Source organism: Fukomys damarensis, unplaced genomic scaffold (assembly GCF_012274545.1).
Source record: "Fukomys damarensis isolate Sample0158 unplaced genomic scaffold, DMR_v1.0_HiC HiC_scaffold_7, whole genome shotgun sequence".
NCBI lineage: Eukaryota > Metazoa > Chordata > Mammalia > Rodentia > Bathyergidae > Fukomys > Fukomys damarensis.
The window spans coordinates 41,547,033-41,560,310 of NW_022900919.1; the positions used below are offsets into that span (position 1 = coordinate 41,547,033).

Sequence of the window (13,278 nt, forward strand, 5' to 3'; positions counted from 1 at the left end):
AAACTCTATTGAAAGTGTACATAACAGAATAAAAGATTGCGAAGATATAATCTCAGATATAGAAGATAGGACAGCAGACAGTGACCATGAAAAGAGAAGTCTCTTTAAAAAAGCAAGGGAGCATGAGAAATCGATCCAACAACTCCTAGATGATGCAAAGAAGAGTAACATAAGACTGATAGGAATCCATGAAGTAGCAGGAGAAAATACAAATGACTATAAAAAGCTGTTCAAAGAATTAATGACAGAAAACTTCCCAAACAGAGGAGAAGAATTAGACATACAGATAAGTAAGGCATATAGGACACCAATTAGCCAAGATAAAAAAATCTACACTTAGACATATAATAATCAAGATCCCAGAAACCCAACAGAAGAACAAAATACTACAAGCAGCAAGAGAAAACAAAACAAATCACATGCAAAGGAAAGCCCATCAGAATCAAAGCAGACTTTTCAACACAAATCTTCAGGTCGAGGAGAGACTGGAGTGAGGTATTTCAAGTCCTAAAAGAAAACATCCTACAACCAAGACTGATGTACCCTACAAAATTTTCTTTCGAAATGGATGGAGAAATAAGATACTTCTATGAAAAAGAACACTTGAGAAACTTCATAAACACTAAACCAGCATGACAAAGAATTTTAAACAATATCCTAGAAAAAGACAATGAAGATCATAACACCAGGAGACCCAACAGAGCAAATCAAATAGCCAAGGCAAGAAACTAAAAGGAGAGGACAAAAAATAAAAAGAGTTAGCAAAAGTACAATAACATGACAATAATAAGTCAGTACATATCAGTTATAACTATCAATGTCAATGGCCTCAATTCACCGATCAAGAGAAATTAGATTGACAGAATGTATTAAGAAGCAAAATCCAACAATATGTTGTATACAAGAAACACACCTAGTGCAAAAAGAAGCCCAGAGACTGAAAGTGAAAGGATGGAAAACAATTCCCCACTTGACAGGAGCCCAGAAAAAAGCAGGGGTAGCAATCTTATTCACAGACAAAGAAAATTTCAAACTAAAACTCATTGAGAGACAAAGAAGGCCACTACATCCTTGTAAAGGGAACAGTCCAAGAGGAAGAAATGACAACATAAACATATATGCACCAAATATAAATGCCTCCAACTATATAAAACAAATACTAAGTAACATGAAAAACCAAATAGCCACTAATACAATTGTAGTGGGGGATCTGAATACCCCACTATCAAAAATAGACAGATCATCTAGGCAAAAAATCAACAATGAAATACTAGAACTAAACCAAGCTTTTGAACACATGGACTTATTAGATGTCTATAGAGTGTTCCACCCCACAAAATCAGAATATACATTCTTTTCAGCTGCACATGGGTCATTCTCCAAGATAGATCACATACTAGCTCACAAAACAGGTTTGAATAAATACAAAAGAATTGAAGTTATTCCCTGTATATTGTCAGATCACAGTGCAATAAAGCTGGAGATCAATAGCATAAGAAACCATAGGAACTTCACAAACACATGGAAATTGAACAACACTCTCCTGAATAATCAATGGATCACAGAGGAAATCAAAGAAGAAATCAGAAAGTTTTTACAAATAAACAAAACTGCCAATACAACATACAGGAATCTATGAGACACAATGAAAGCAGTTCTACATGGAAAATTCATAGCACTGAATGCCCACATTAGGAAAACAGAGCAAGCTTAAATAAACAACCTAACAATGACTCTTAGACTCCTAGAAAAACAAGAGCAAGAAAAACACAAGGCTCAAACAAAAGAGGAAATTATAAAGATTAGAGCAGAAATCAATGCAATGGAAACTAAGAAAACGATACAAAAAAAAATGAATCGAAGAGTTGGTTTTTTGAAAGAATAAATAAAATTGATAAACCCTTAGCAAACCTTATCAAAAAAGGAAAGAAAAGGCTCAGATTCATGCAATCAGGAATGAAAAAGGCAAAGTCACAACAGATCCCACAGAGGATTATTAATACATACTATGAGAACCTGTACTCTAATAAAATGGAAAATGCAGAAGAAATGGACAGATTTCTAGATACTTATGAATTACCAAAGTTGAACGAAGAAGATAAAAACATTTCAAACACCCCAATCACAATCAGTGAAATTGAAAATGTAATTAAAAACTTACCAACAAAGAAAAACACAGGTCCTGATGGATTCACTGCTAAATTTTACAAGACATTTAGAGAAGATCTACTGCCATTACTCTTCAGACTTTTCAATGAAATTGAAAGAGAAGCAATACTTGCAAATTCATTCCTGGAAGCAAATATCACTTTGATTCCCAAACCTGGGAGAGATGTAACTAAAACAGAGAACTACAGGCCAATCTCCTTAATGAATATAGATGCAAAAATCCTCTGTAAGATACTAGCAAACAATACAGAGGATCATCAAGAAGATCATACATCCTGACCAAGTTGAATTTATTCCAGGGATGCAAGGATGGTTCAGCATACATAAATCAATTAAGGTAATACACTATATTAACAAAGTCAATAAGGACAAGAACCACATGATCCTCTGGATAGATGCAGAAAAAGCATTTTACAAAATTCAACACCCATTCATGATAAAACTCTGCAAAAGATTGGAATAGATGGTCTATGTCTCAACTTAATAAAGACTGTCTATGAAAAACCAACAGCCAACATCATATGAAATGGCCAAAAACTGAAAACCTTCACGTTAAAATCAGGAACAGGACAAGGATGCCCACTATCACCACTCCTCTTCAGTATAGTCCTGGAAACATTAGCCATAGCAATTAGACAAGAGAAAGAAATTAAAGCAATAAATATAGGAAAGGAAGAAATTAAATTGTCATTATTTGCTGATGATATGATACTCTACATTGAAGACACAAAAAATTCTACCAAAAGATTTCTAGACTTAATTGACACCTTTAGCAGAGAAGCTAGATACAAGGTCAACACCCAAAAATCAAAAGCTTTCTTGTACACAAATAACAGACTCACTGAGAAAGAAATTAGGGAAACGATTCCTTTCACAATAGCACCCCAAAAATGAAGTATCTGGGAATCAATCTAACAAAAGAAGCAAAAGACCTCTACACTGAAAACTACAGCACTCTGAAACAAGAGATTGAAGAGGATATAAGAAAATGGAAAGATGTCCCCTGCTCATGAGTAGGAAGAATCAACATAGTGAAAATGGCCATACTACCAAAACTGCTGTACAGATTCAATGCAATACCAATTGAAATCCCAACACTATACTTCACAGAACTAGAAAGAAGAATCCAAAAATTCATTTGGAACCAGAAGAGACCTAGAATAGCAAAATCCATCCTAGGCAACAGACACATGGCAGTAGGTATAACAATTCCCAATTTGAAACTATACTACAAAGCTGCTCTGATAGAAACAGTATGATACTGGCAAAGAAGCAGACCTGAGGATCAGTGGAACAGATTGGAAGACACAAAAACAACTCCAGATGCACCCAGCTACCTCATTTTTGACAAAGGGGCTGACAGTCCCCACTAGAGGAAAGAGAGCCTCTTTAATAAATGGTGTTGGAAAAACTGGATCTCAACCTGCCAAAGATTAAAACTAGACCCTTATCTGTCACCATGCACTAAATTAAAATCCAAATGGATTAAAGATCTAAATATAAAAACAAAAACACTAAACTTGCTGGAAGATAAGTTAGGCAGAATTCTTGAAGACATTGGCATAGGAAAAGACTTTATGAACAAATCCTCAGTAGCATGGGAACTAGCAGAAAGAATCAACAACTGGGATCTCATCTTATTAAAAAGCTTCTGAACTGCAAAAGAAACCATCAACAGAACTAAGAGACAACCGACAATATAGGAATGATTTTTTACTAGCTACTCCTCAGACAAAGGACTCTTATCTAGAATATATAAAGAACTCAAAACAATCATCACCCCCAATATAAGGACCTGATTAAAAAATGGGCATCTGAAATGAACAGACATTTATCAGACAAAGAAGTAAAAGCAGCAAGTAAATATATGAAAAAATGTTCCACATCATTGATCATTTGAGAGATGTAGATGAAAACAACACTGAGATTCCACCTCACTCCACAAAGAATGGCTGCTATAAAGAAATCACTCAATAACAAACGTTGGCAGGGTTGTAGGGAGAAAAGAACCCTTCTCCATTGCTGGTGGGAGTGCAGACTGGTGCAACCACTATGGAAATCAATATGGAGATACCTCAAAGAGCTGAGACTATAGGTTCCATTTGACCCAGCCATACCTCTGCTGGGTATCTTTCCAAAAGAATTCAAAGAATCATACTACAGTGATATATGCACACCTATGTTTATAGCGGCACAGTGTGTAATAGCTAAAACTTGGAAACAGCCCATTTGCCCATCATTTGGAAACTGGATAAAGAAGATGTGGTTTTTCTATAAAATGGAGTACTATTCAGCCATAAAGAATGAGAAAGTAGATTCATTCATAGGTAAATGGGTACATTTTGAGGATATACTCCTAAGTGAAATAAATAAGTCACACATATGTAACTACCAAATAGTTTCTCTAGTGAGAAAAACTAAAAGTGTACTCAAGATCCTAACAGGACAATTGACAAATAGAAGAAAAGGACCAAAGGTGTAGGGACAGTGAGAAGGATAGGGAAAGGGGAATAAGGGAAAATGAAAAAAATATCAGAAAGTGTAAAAATGGAATTAAAGTGTTTGAAGGGTGGGAGTGGAGGAAGGGGTGGAGGGAGGGTGGGGAAAATGGAAAAAATGAGAACCAAGACCTGTCATGTAAAGGTACAAGATCCCAGTAATGAGTGTAACTGTATTGTCTACCTAAAATGTACCAATAAATTAAATTTAAATTTAAAAAATAAATAAAGTAACTATTATATGCCTATATGTAGATTTTGTTAATCATGGCTAGTTGGAGTCCTATATGCCTCACTTATCTGTATGTCAAGTTCTTTTCCCCTACTTCAGATGTTTTCTTCCATCACTTCAGTAAACAGTTTTTTTTTATGTCATCTGCACTCTCTCCTGTTTCTTCTTTGACTTTGATCAGTATTGTGTTGTTCTTCTTTACATCATCTAGCATCTGCTGGATTGATTTCTCATGTTCCCTTACTATTTTTCAGAAATCTTTCTTTTCCTGCTTACTAATTGCAATCCTATCTTCTTCATCTGAAATTCTGTCTTCACATTGGCTCATTCTGTTGCATAAACTTTCAGTGGAGTTTTTATTCTCCTGGAAATCTGTTTGTATCAAACCATTTGTAACAAATGGTTTCCATTTGTTTCCTATGTTGGGATTCCATCATGGTTCTCAGTTCCTCTATTTTTTTAATCTGTTTCTGCTCTAGATTTATTAGTCATGTCTTACACTATGGACACAATCCCTGATCTTATCTGAGAAATTATTTCTGATTTCATTTTTTCCAGATCCTCTTTCATTGCCCATTCACGAAGTCCAGGTGGTTGAGTATCAGATTGTTCCATCTTGTTTCCCTTTGGGGTTGCCTTAGGTGATCTGAAGTCTGGTTTTGAGGCTTGTTTATGTGTCTTCTCACTTCAACAGATGCAGCCTGTTGTGCCTTTTTGAGGCAACGTTTTGCTCACCCAGTGATCTTTAATTCTCAGCAAGCCACTGAGTGGCCTTTTCTCTATATTGCTTACCACTTCACCAAGTCCTGGGTTAAGAATGGTGGCCTCTGGATCCCTGAGCTGACCTATTGTCTGGGTGGGCTTCTGGCTGCTGCCTGTGCATACTTGGGATAGCATCTAGGTGGTCCCTGGCCAGGGCCTTCCCCACTATGTAGCTGCTATCTTAGAGGACCTTTGGCTTGTGGCTGTGGATCAGGCTTCTGGCTAGGGTCTTTGTGCACTTACCAATGGTATCAGGGTGAGCCTCTGGCTGTTGTTTATATGACTGTGCAGCTCTTTTCCAAGGCAGGCCCTTGGCTTAGGCTTGTGTGCCCAGGTGACAAGACTCAGAGTAGGGCCCTGGTTGGATCTCCTGAAGCCTCCTCAGATCCATACCACTGCTCACCGAGATTTGTGTGCACTTATCAATGGTATTAGGGCAGACCTCTTGTTCATGCTTGTGCACCTGATCAACTCTTTTTTGGGGCAGCCCTTTGGCTTGGGCCATGTGCCCAAGTCCCTGGAGTCAGGGCAGAGCACTGGCTGGATCTGCCTGCAGCTGTGCCACTCTGGTCCACATTGGTGCTCAATATTGCTTTACTTAATCATGCATACTGGACCAGTAGCTTTTTTTCAAGCAGACTCCTCCTCACACATTTTCTAAGAAGTACAGAGCCTGAAGCAGTCTGAAGAGGGATTATGCCTACTTCCAAAACTTGATGAGAGGGAATTAGAGTCCCAACAATTTCTGGAACTATAATATCTGGGTTTGCTTTTTCATTGCCAAACACTAGGCCTATCCCTCCTGTCTGCAGCAGATGAACTTCCTGGACTGGCAACATTTTAGACTGTGACTGTTCCATTAGTATAGGTCCCTGGATAAACAGAGCCCATCCACTTACCTATGATGGACACGCACATAGCAAACAATAAACTCTTAGTCAGGGTTTTTTGGGGGTTTTTGTTTGCTTGTTTGTTTGTTTGCTTTTCCATGTCTCTGCATGCAAGTAAATATATGAAAAAATGTTCTATATCCCTGGTCATTCGAGAGATGCACATGAAAACAGCACTGAGATTCCACCTCATCCCACAAAGAATGGCTGCTATCAAGAAATCAACCAATAACAAATGCTGGAGTGGTTGTGGGGAGAAAGGAACCCTTCTCCATTGTTGGTGGGAGTGCAGACTGGTACCACCACTGTGGAAATCAATATAGAGATACTTCAAACAACTAGGATTAGAGGTCCCATTTGACTCACATATTCCTTTGCTGTGTATCTTTCCAAAAGATTTAAAAGAACCATACCACAGGAATATATGCTCACCCGTGTTTGTAGCAGTACAGTTTGTAATAGCTAAAATTTGGAAACAGCCCAATTGCCCATCAACTAGAAACTACATAAAGAAGATGTGGGGTTTTTTGTTTGTTTTGTTTTTTAAGATTTTAAAAAATAAAATGGAGTACTACTCAGCCATAAAGAATAAGAAACTAAAGGCATTCATAGAAAAATGGATGCATATTGAGGCCATACTCTTAAGTGAAATAAATACTACACACGTGTAAATACTGAATAGGTTCTCTGGTGTGAAAAATTAAAAGTGTAAATAAGGTTCAAATTGTATAAATGATAATGTGAAATAGGAAAAAAGGGCTAAAGGAGTAGGGGATGTGGGAAGGATAGAGGAAAAGAAAGAAGGGAAGATAAAAGTATGAGAAAAGGAAAAAATGGAAACAAAGTCTTTGTAAATAAGGGAGAGTGGAGGAGGTGAAGGGAGAGCAGGGGTATGGGGAAAAAATAAGAACCAAGATATGTCATATAAAGGTACAAGATCCCAATGATGAATATAACTGTACTGTATACCTAAAAAGTACCAATAAATGTAATAAAAAATGTAACTTTATATCTTGATTTTTTATTCTCACTATATTTATATACTATAGCATGTATATTTTAAGAAAATATTTATAAGTAGTTTGTAACTAATGACACTCTATCCTCAATCTATAGTTTATTCAATCTTTTCCTTTCTGTATTTAATTTGTTTATCATTTGTTGCTATTGTAATAATGGTGGCCTGTCCATACAAGTGCTATTCTCATTATCAAATTTCCATCTTAAAATAGATTCTCATATATAGTGTCACTTAATCTTTAGATATAAAATTTGCATAGCTTTTCTCACATAGTGTGAGAATGCAGCAGAAAAGGTTACACTATTGACATTCCTATTTTCAGTTAATAAGACTATTTTGTCACATGTATTAGTTTTCTAATGCTAATTTGGAGCCTTCAAACAACACTTTTTTTTAACTATTATGATTTATTGAGGTCAGAAATCCAGAGTCAGTTTTTCTGGGATAAAATTAAAGGATGAGCAGGCTACTTCCTTATGGAAATTCTGCAGGAGAATCTTTCCCCACTTTACCTGCATGACGAAGGCCACCTGCATTCTTTGGCCATGGCCTTCTTCTCACATCACTCCAACATCTTATTTCCACCTTCACATCTCCTGCTGCTCTTCTGTAGACAAATCTCTAAATTTCTAAAGATATTTGTAATTACATTTAGGATCTGCCTGGGTAATACAAAGTAAATTTGCCATCTCAGAAAATTTAACTGCAACATCCCTTTTGCCTGATGACATTTATAAGTTCCCAGTGTTAGATATAAATCCTAACAGTATATCCAACACATTTATCACATATCTTTGGAGAACATTTTTCACTCTACCATACTACATCATTGCTAATATGATCTGCTGCCCATTTTCCTTTGTTTTGGACTGATTCAGTGGGTGGGATATAAAACACCACTAACAAGTGAATTTGCCTTTTACTGTTTTCAACATTTAAATTTCCTCCTTTGTGACTTGTCTGCACACCTGTACATCTATCGGAATCTTAATATCATGTTTATCAATTCAAGCATGCTTTTTTGTATACCAAAGAATATTAATTTTTGCAATTAATAAGAAATTAATATTTGCAGTTAATAAGAAAGACTATCTTCCATATGTATTAGTTTTCTAATACTAATTTGGAGCCTTAACACATTTTTTTTTTACTTTTATGATTTATTGAGGTCAGAAATGCAGAAACAGTTTTTCTGGGATAAAGTAAAAGGATGAGCAAATATTGCAAATATTTTTATCCCAGTTGATTGGTTTGCATTATTAAAATGTTTGTGTTTTCAGCAGCTATTATCTTTGTTATTTTTTGTAATTTGTTTTTTAATTTATATACATTTTTCTATTTGAAGGTTGTAGTTTTATGAATTGTGGCAAGTGCATGGAGTAAGTAGAACTAGTCTCTCTCTTTTGCATTTTTTATTTTATAAAGAAACAAATTTATAATCAAATACTGAGAATAACAATAGTTATTACACTGTATTATTATCTTCAAATTACTCTCTCCAAACATAAACCAAAAACACTCTTAAAAGAAACAAATAACATAAACTTTTTTCTTTCATTGAGTTTATTGGTATATTTTAGGTATACAGTACAGTTATATTCATCATTGGGATCTTGTACCTTTACATGACAGAACTTGGTTCTCATTTTTTCCCCTTACCCCTGCCCTCTCTTCACCCCCTCCTCCCTTCCCTATTTACAAATACTTTATTTCCATTTTTTATTTTCTCTTTTCCCTTATTTCTTTTCCCCTACCCTTTCCACTTCCCCTACAGCTTTAGCCCTTTTCTTCCTATTTCACATTGTTAATTATCTCATTAGGATCTAATGTACAATTATAGTTTATTCACACCAGAGAAACTATTTGGTATTTACACGTGTGACTTATTTATTTCACTTAAGATCATATCCTCAATGTGCATCCATTTTCCTATGAATGACTCTAATTCCTCATTCTTTATGGCTGAGTAGTATTCCATTTTATAAAAAAACCACATCTTTATCCAGTCTCCAACTGATGGGCAAATGAGCTGTTTCCAAGTTTTAGCAATTACAAGCTATGCCGCTGTAAACATGGGTGCTCATGTATCACTGTGATATGATTCTTACCCAGCAGAGGGATGGCTGGGTCAAATAGAACCTCTAGTCCCAGGCTTTGAGGTGTCTCCATATTGATTTCCATAGTGGTTGCACTAGTCTGCACTCCCACCAACAGTGGAGAAGGATTTCTTTCTGCCCACAACCCTGCAAACATTTGTTATTGGTTGATATCTTCATAGCAGCCATTCTTTGTGGGGTGAGGTGGAATTTCAGCATTGTTTTCATTTGCATCTCTCAAATGACCTGTCACATGGAACATTTTTTCATATATTTATTTGCTGCTTTTACTTCTTTGTCTGATAAATGTCTGTTCATTTCAGATGCCCATTTTTCAATTGGGTCTTTATTTGCAGGGGGGCTGATTTTGTTTTTTTCTTCTTTATATATTCTAGATAATAGTCCTTTGTCTGAGAAGCCACTGGTAAAACTTTTTTCCCACATTGTAGGCTGTCTTTTAAGTTCTGTTGATGGTTTCTTTTACAGTGCAGAAGCATTTTAATAAGATGAGCTCCCAGTTGTAGATTCTTTCCACTAGTTCCTGTGCTACTGAGGATTTTTTTCATAAAGTCTTTTCCTATGCCAATGTCTTCAAGAGTTCTGCCTAACTTATCTTCTAACAAATTTAGTGACTATTTTTTAATAGCCCTTGCTCCGGAGTAGGAAGAATCAACATAGTGAAAATGGAAAAAAGAATCAATGGAAAAAAGAATCCAAAAATTCATTTGGAACCATAAGAGACCTAGAATAGCAAAAGCCATCCTAGGCAAAACAGACATGGCAGCGGGTATAACAATTCCCAATTTGAAACTATATTGCAAAGCCAGTGTGATAAAAACAGCATGGTACTGACAAAGAAACAGACCTGAGGATCAGTGGAATAGAGTGGAAAGATACAGAAACAACTCCAGATGTACTCAGCTACCTCATCTTTGACAAAGGAGCCAATCATCCTCAGTGGAGGAAAGATGGCCTCTTTAATAAATGGTGTTAAAAAAAAAACTGGATTTCAACCTGACAAAAATTAAAACTAGACCCTTATCTTTCACCATGCACTGGACTAAAATTCAAGTGGATTAAAGACAAACTTTTTCTTTGTAATGAAGGTAAACTATTAGTATCAGTGAAAGAAATTAGTGCATATATTGTAATATTTTTAAACAATGGAATATGTAATTTGGAGAAGTATTTGAACTTCTTCCTGTTTCCTATTTATCTCTCTTCTATTTTGGTCTTTTCACTCTTTTTTGCTCTTTGTTCTCTTTCTATTTTGCTCATCATCATATATATATATATATAGTGTTCCTCATATAAAGTAAACTATACAATATTTGAGCTTATGTGCCTGACTTATTTCACTGAACATTATGCTTTAAAGTGTATCCATTTACCTAGGAATGCCTCAAGTACATCTTTCTTTATAGCAGCATATAAATATGTGTATAAATACCATATTTTCTTTATCCATTCATCTGTTGATGGAATTACACTGTTTCCAAGATCTTGCTATTATAAACTATGCTGCTATAAACATGGGTTTGCATGTATCCCTGTAATATGATGATTTTAACTCTTTAGGGAAGATATCAAGGAGGTGGGTAGCTGGATCAAATGGAAATTCTACTTTCAGTTTTTTGAGAATTCTCTATGCTGATTTCCACAGAGGTTTAACTAGTTTACATTCCTACCAATAACATAGTATAGTTCCTTTTTCCCCACATCCTTGTCAGCATTTGTTAAGATTCGATTTTTTGATGATAGTCATTCTTTTTGGTGTAAGATGGTATTTCAATGTAGTTTTAATTTGTATTTCTCTTCTGCAGCAATGATGAGCACTTTTTAATCTATTTATTGGCCATCTGTACTTCTTCTGAAAAGTGTCTATGCATTTCAGTTGCCCATTTTTTGATGGGGTCTTTTACTTTGGGGAAGCTATTTTTTTAAGCTCTTTATATATTCTTGATGTTAGTCTTCTGTCCATAAAATACCTGGCTGCAAATTTTCCCATTCTGTAGATTATCTCTTCACTTTGTTGGTTGCTTCCTTTGCCATACAGAAGCTTTTTAATTTGATGTGATCCCATTTGTTAAGTCTCAGTATTATTTCTTGTACCACTGAGGTTCTGCTCAGAAAGTCCTTGCCTACACCTATGTCTTCAAGAATTTTTCATATTTTATCCTCAAGCAGATTGTCCCTGTTTTAACATTTAAAATTTTCATCCATTTTTACTTTAGTTTAGTACATCATGAAATATATGGGTGTATACTCAGTCTTATGCGTGTGGATATTCAATTTTCCCAGAACCATTTATTAGAGGCCTATCTTGTCTCCAGTGTCTGTTTTTTTTACCCCTTTGTCAAATATATATGCCTGTGGTTGTTTCTGCTTCCTTGGTTCTATTCCACTGATCCATGTGCCTGTGTTTGTGCCATTACAATCCTGTTTTAATCACTGTAGCTTTCTAGTACAACTTCAAGTCTGAGATTGAGATGCAACTTGCTTTGCTTTTGTTAGCCATAATTGTATTTGGTATTCTGGGTCTCTTCTGAGTCCAGATAAATTTTAGGATTGTCTTCTCTAGCTCCATGAGAAATAACATTAGCATTCTGATTGGGATTGCATTAAATCTATGTATTACTTTCAGAAATATAGCCAGTTTGATTTTGCTGGTTCTGCCTATCCAGTAACAGGAATATTGTTTCATTTTCTGATGTCCTCTGATTTCCTTTTCAGTCTGATGTAATTTTCATTGTAGAGGCCTTTCACTTCCTTAGGTTAATATTTAAATACTTAAATTCTGTGCTATTGTGAATGGTATTGCTTTCCTAATTGATTTTTCAGTGTGTTCATTACTAGTGTATAGGAATGCTATCAATTTTTGTCTGTTTATTTTGTATCTTGCTTCACTGCTGACTTTGATTATCAATTCTAAGGTCTTTTGTGGAGAGTTTTTGGATGGATCCTGTAAGTAAAGAAAAACATAACATTGGCCTTCTATATGGAGAAGGAAAAAAGTAGTATTAATATTGCAACATTATATCATGATTGGTAATGAAGTCAAGCATGCATGCCTGTAATCTCAGCAATGGGAAGGTTGAGGCAGGAGGATCCTGTGAGTTCAAGATCAGCCTGTGCTACACAGTGAGTACCAGGTTAGCATGAACTACATAGTGGGACCTATCTCAAAACAAACAAATAAACAAAGATTGATAGTGAATCCTCAACACAAATGAAGCCAGAAATGGTCATATTTTACAACAAAATGAAAGGCAGAGTAGATATTGATGAGTTGTGCAACAACTATGATGTCATTTGAAACATAAAGTGTTGGCCAATGGTTGTGTTTTACTCTATCCTAAACGTGTCAGGCATAAATAGTTTTATGGTTTACAAAGAAAATAACAAGAACAAAATATCATACAGAAATTTTCTTAGAGGATTGTGAATGGAACTGTTAAATGACCAATTACCCAAAGGAAAAATAGTATGTATCTGCCTAAAGAACTTCTCAAAAGAATTCTAGAGCACACCAGTGAACAGACAGGTGAAACACCACAAGAACCTCTTAATAAAACAGGAAGACCAGCAAAATGTCAAGTATTCCCTACCA

General features: G+C 35.5%; 1 long non-coding RNA gene across 1 annotated transcript in view; it reads right to left on the minus strand.

The window, feature by feature from the left end:
• Positions 1–12,574: 12,574 nt before the first annotated feature.
• LOC117285227 overlaps positions 12,575–13,278 on the minus strand; it is a 64,866-nt gene continuing 64,162 nt past the window's right edge. Inside the window, exon 3 of the long non-coding RNA XR_004516221.1 lies at positions 12,575–12,630. This is a non-coding gene — a long non-coding RNA (uncharacterized LOC117285227). The remainder of the gene's footprint in view (positions 12,631–13,278) is intronic.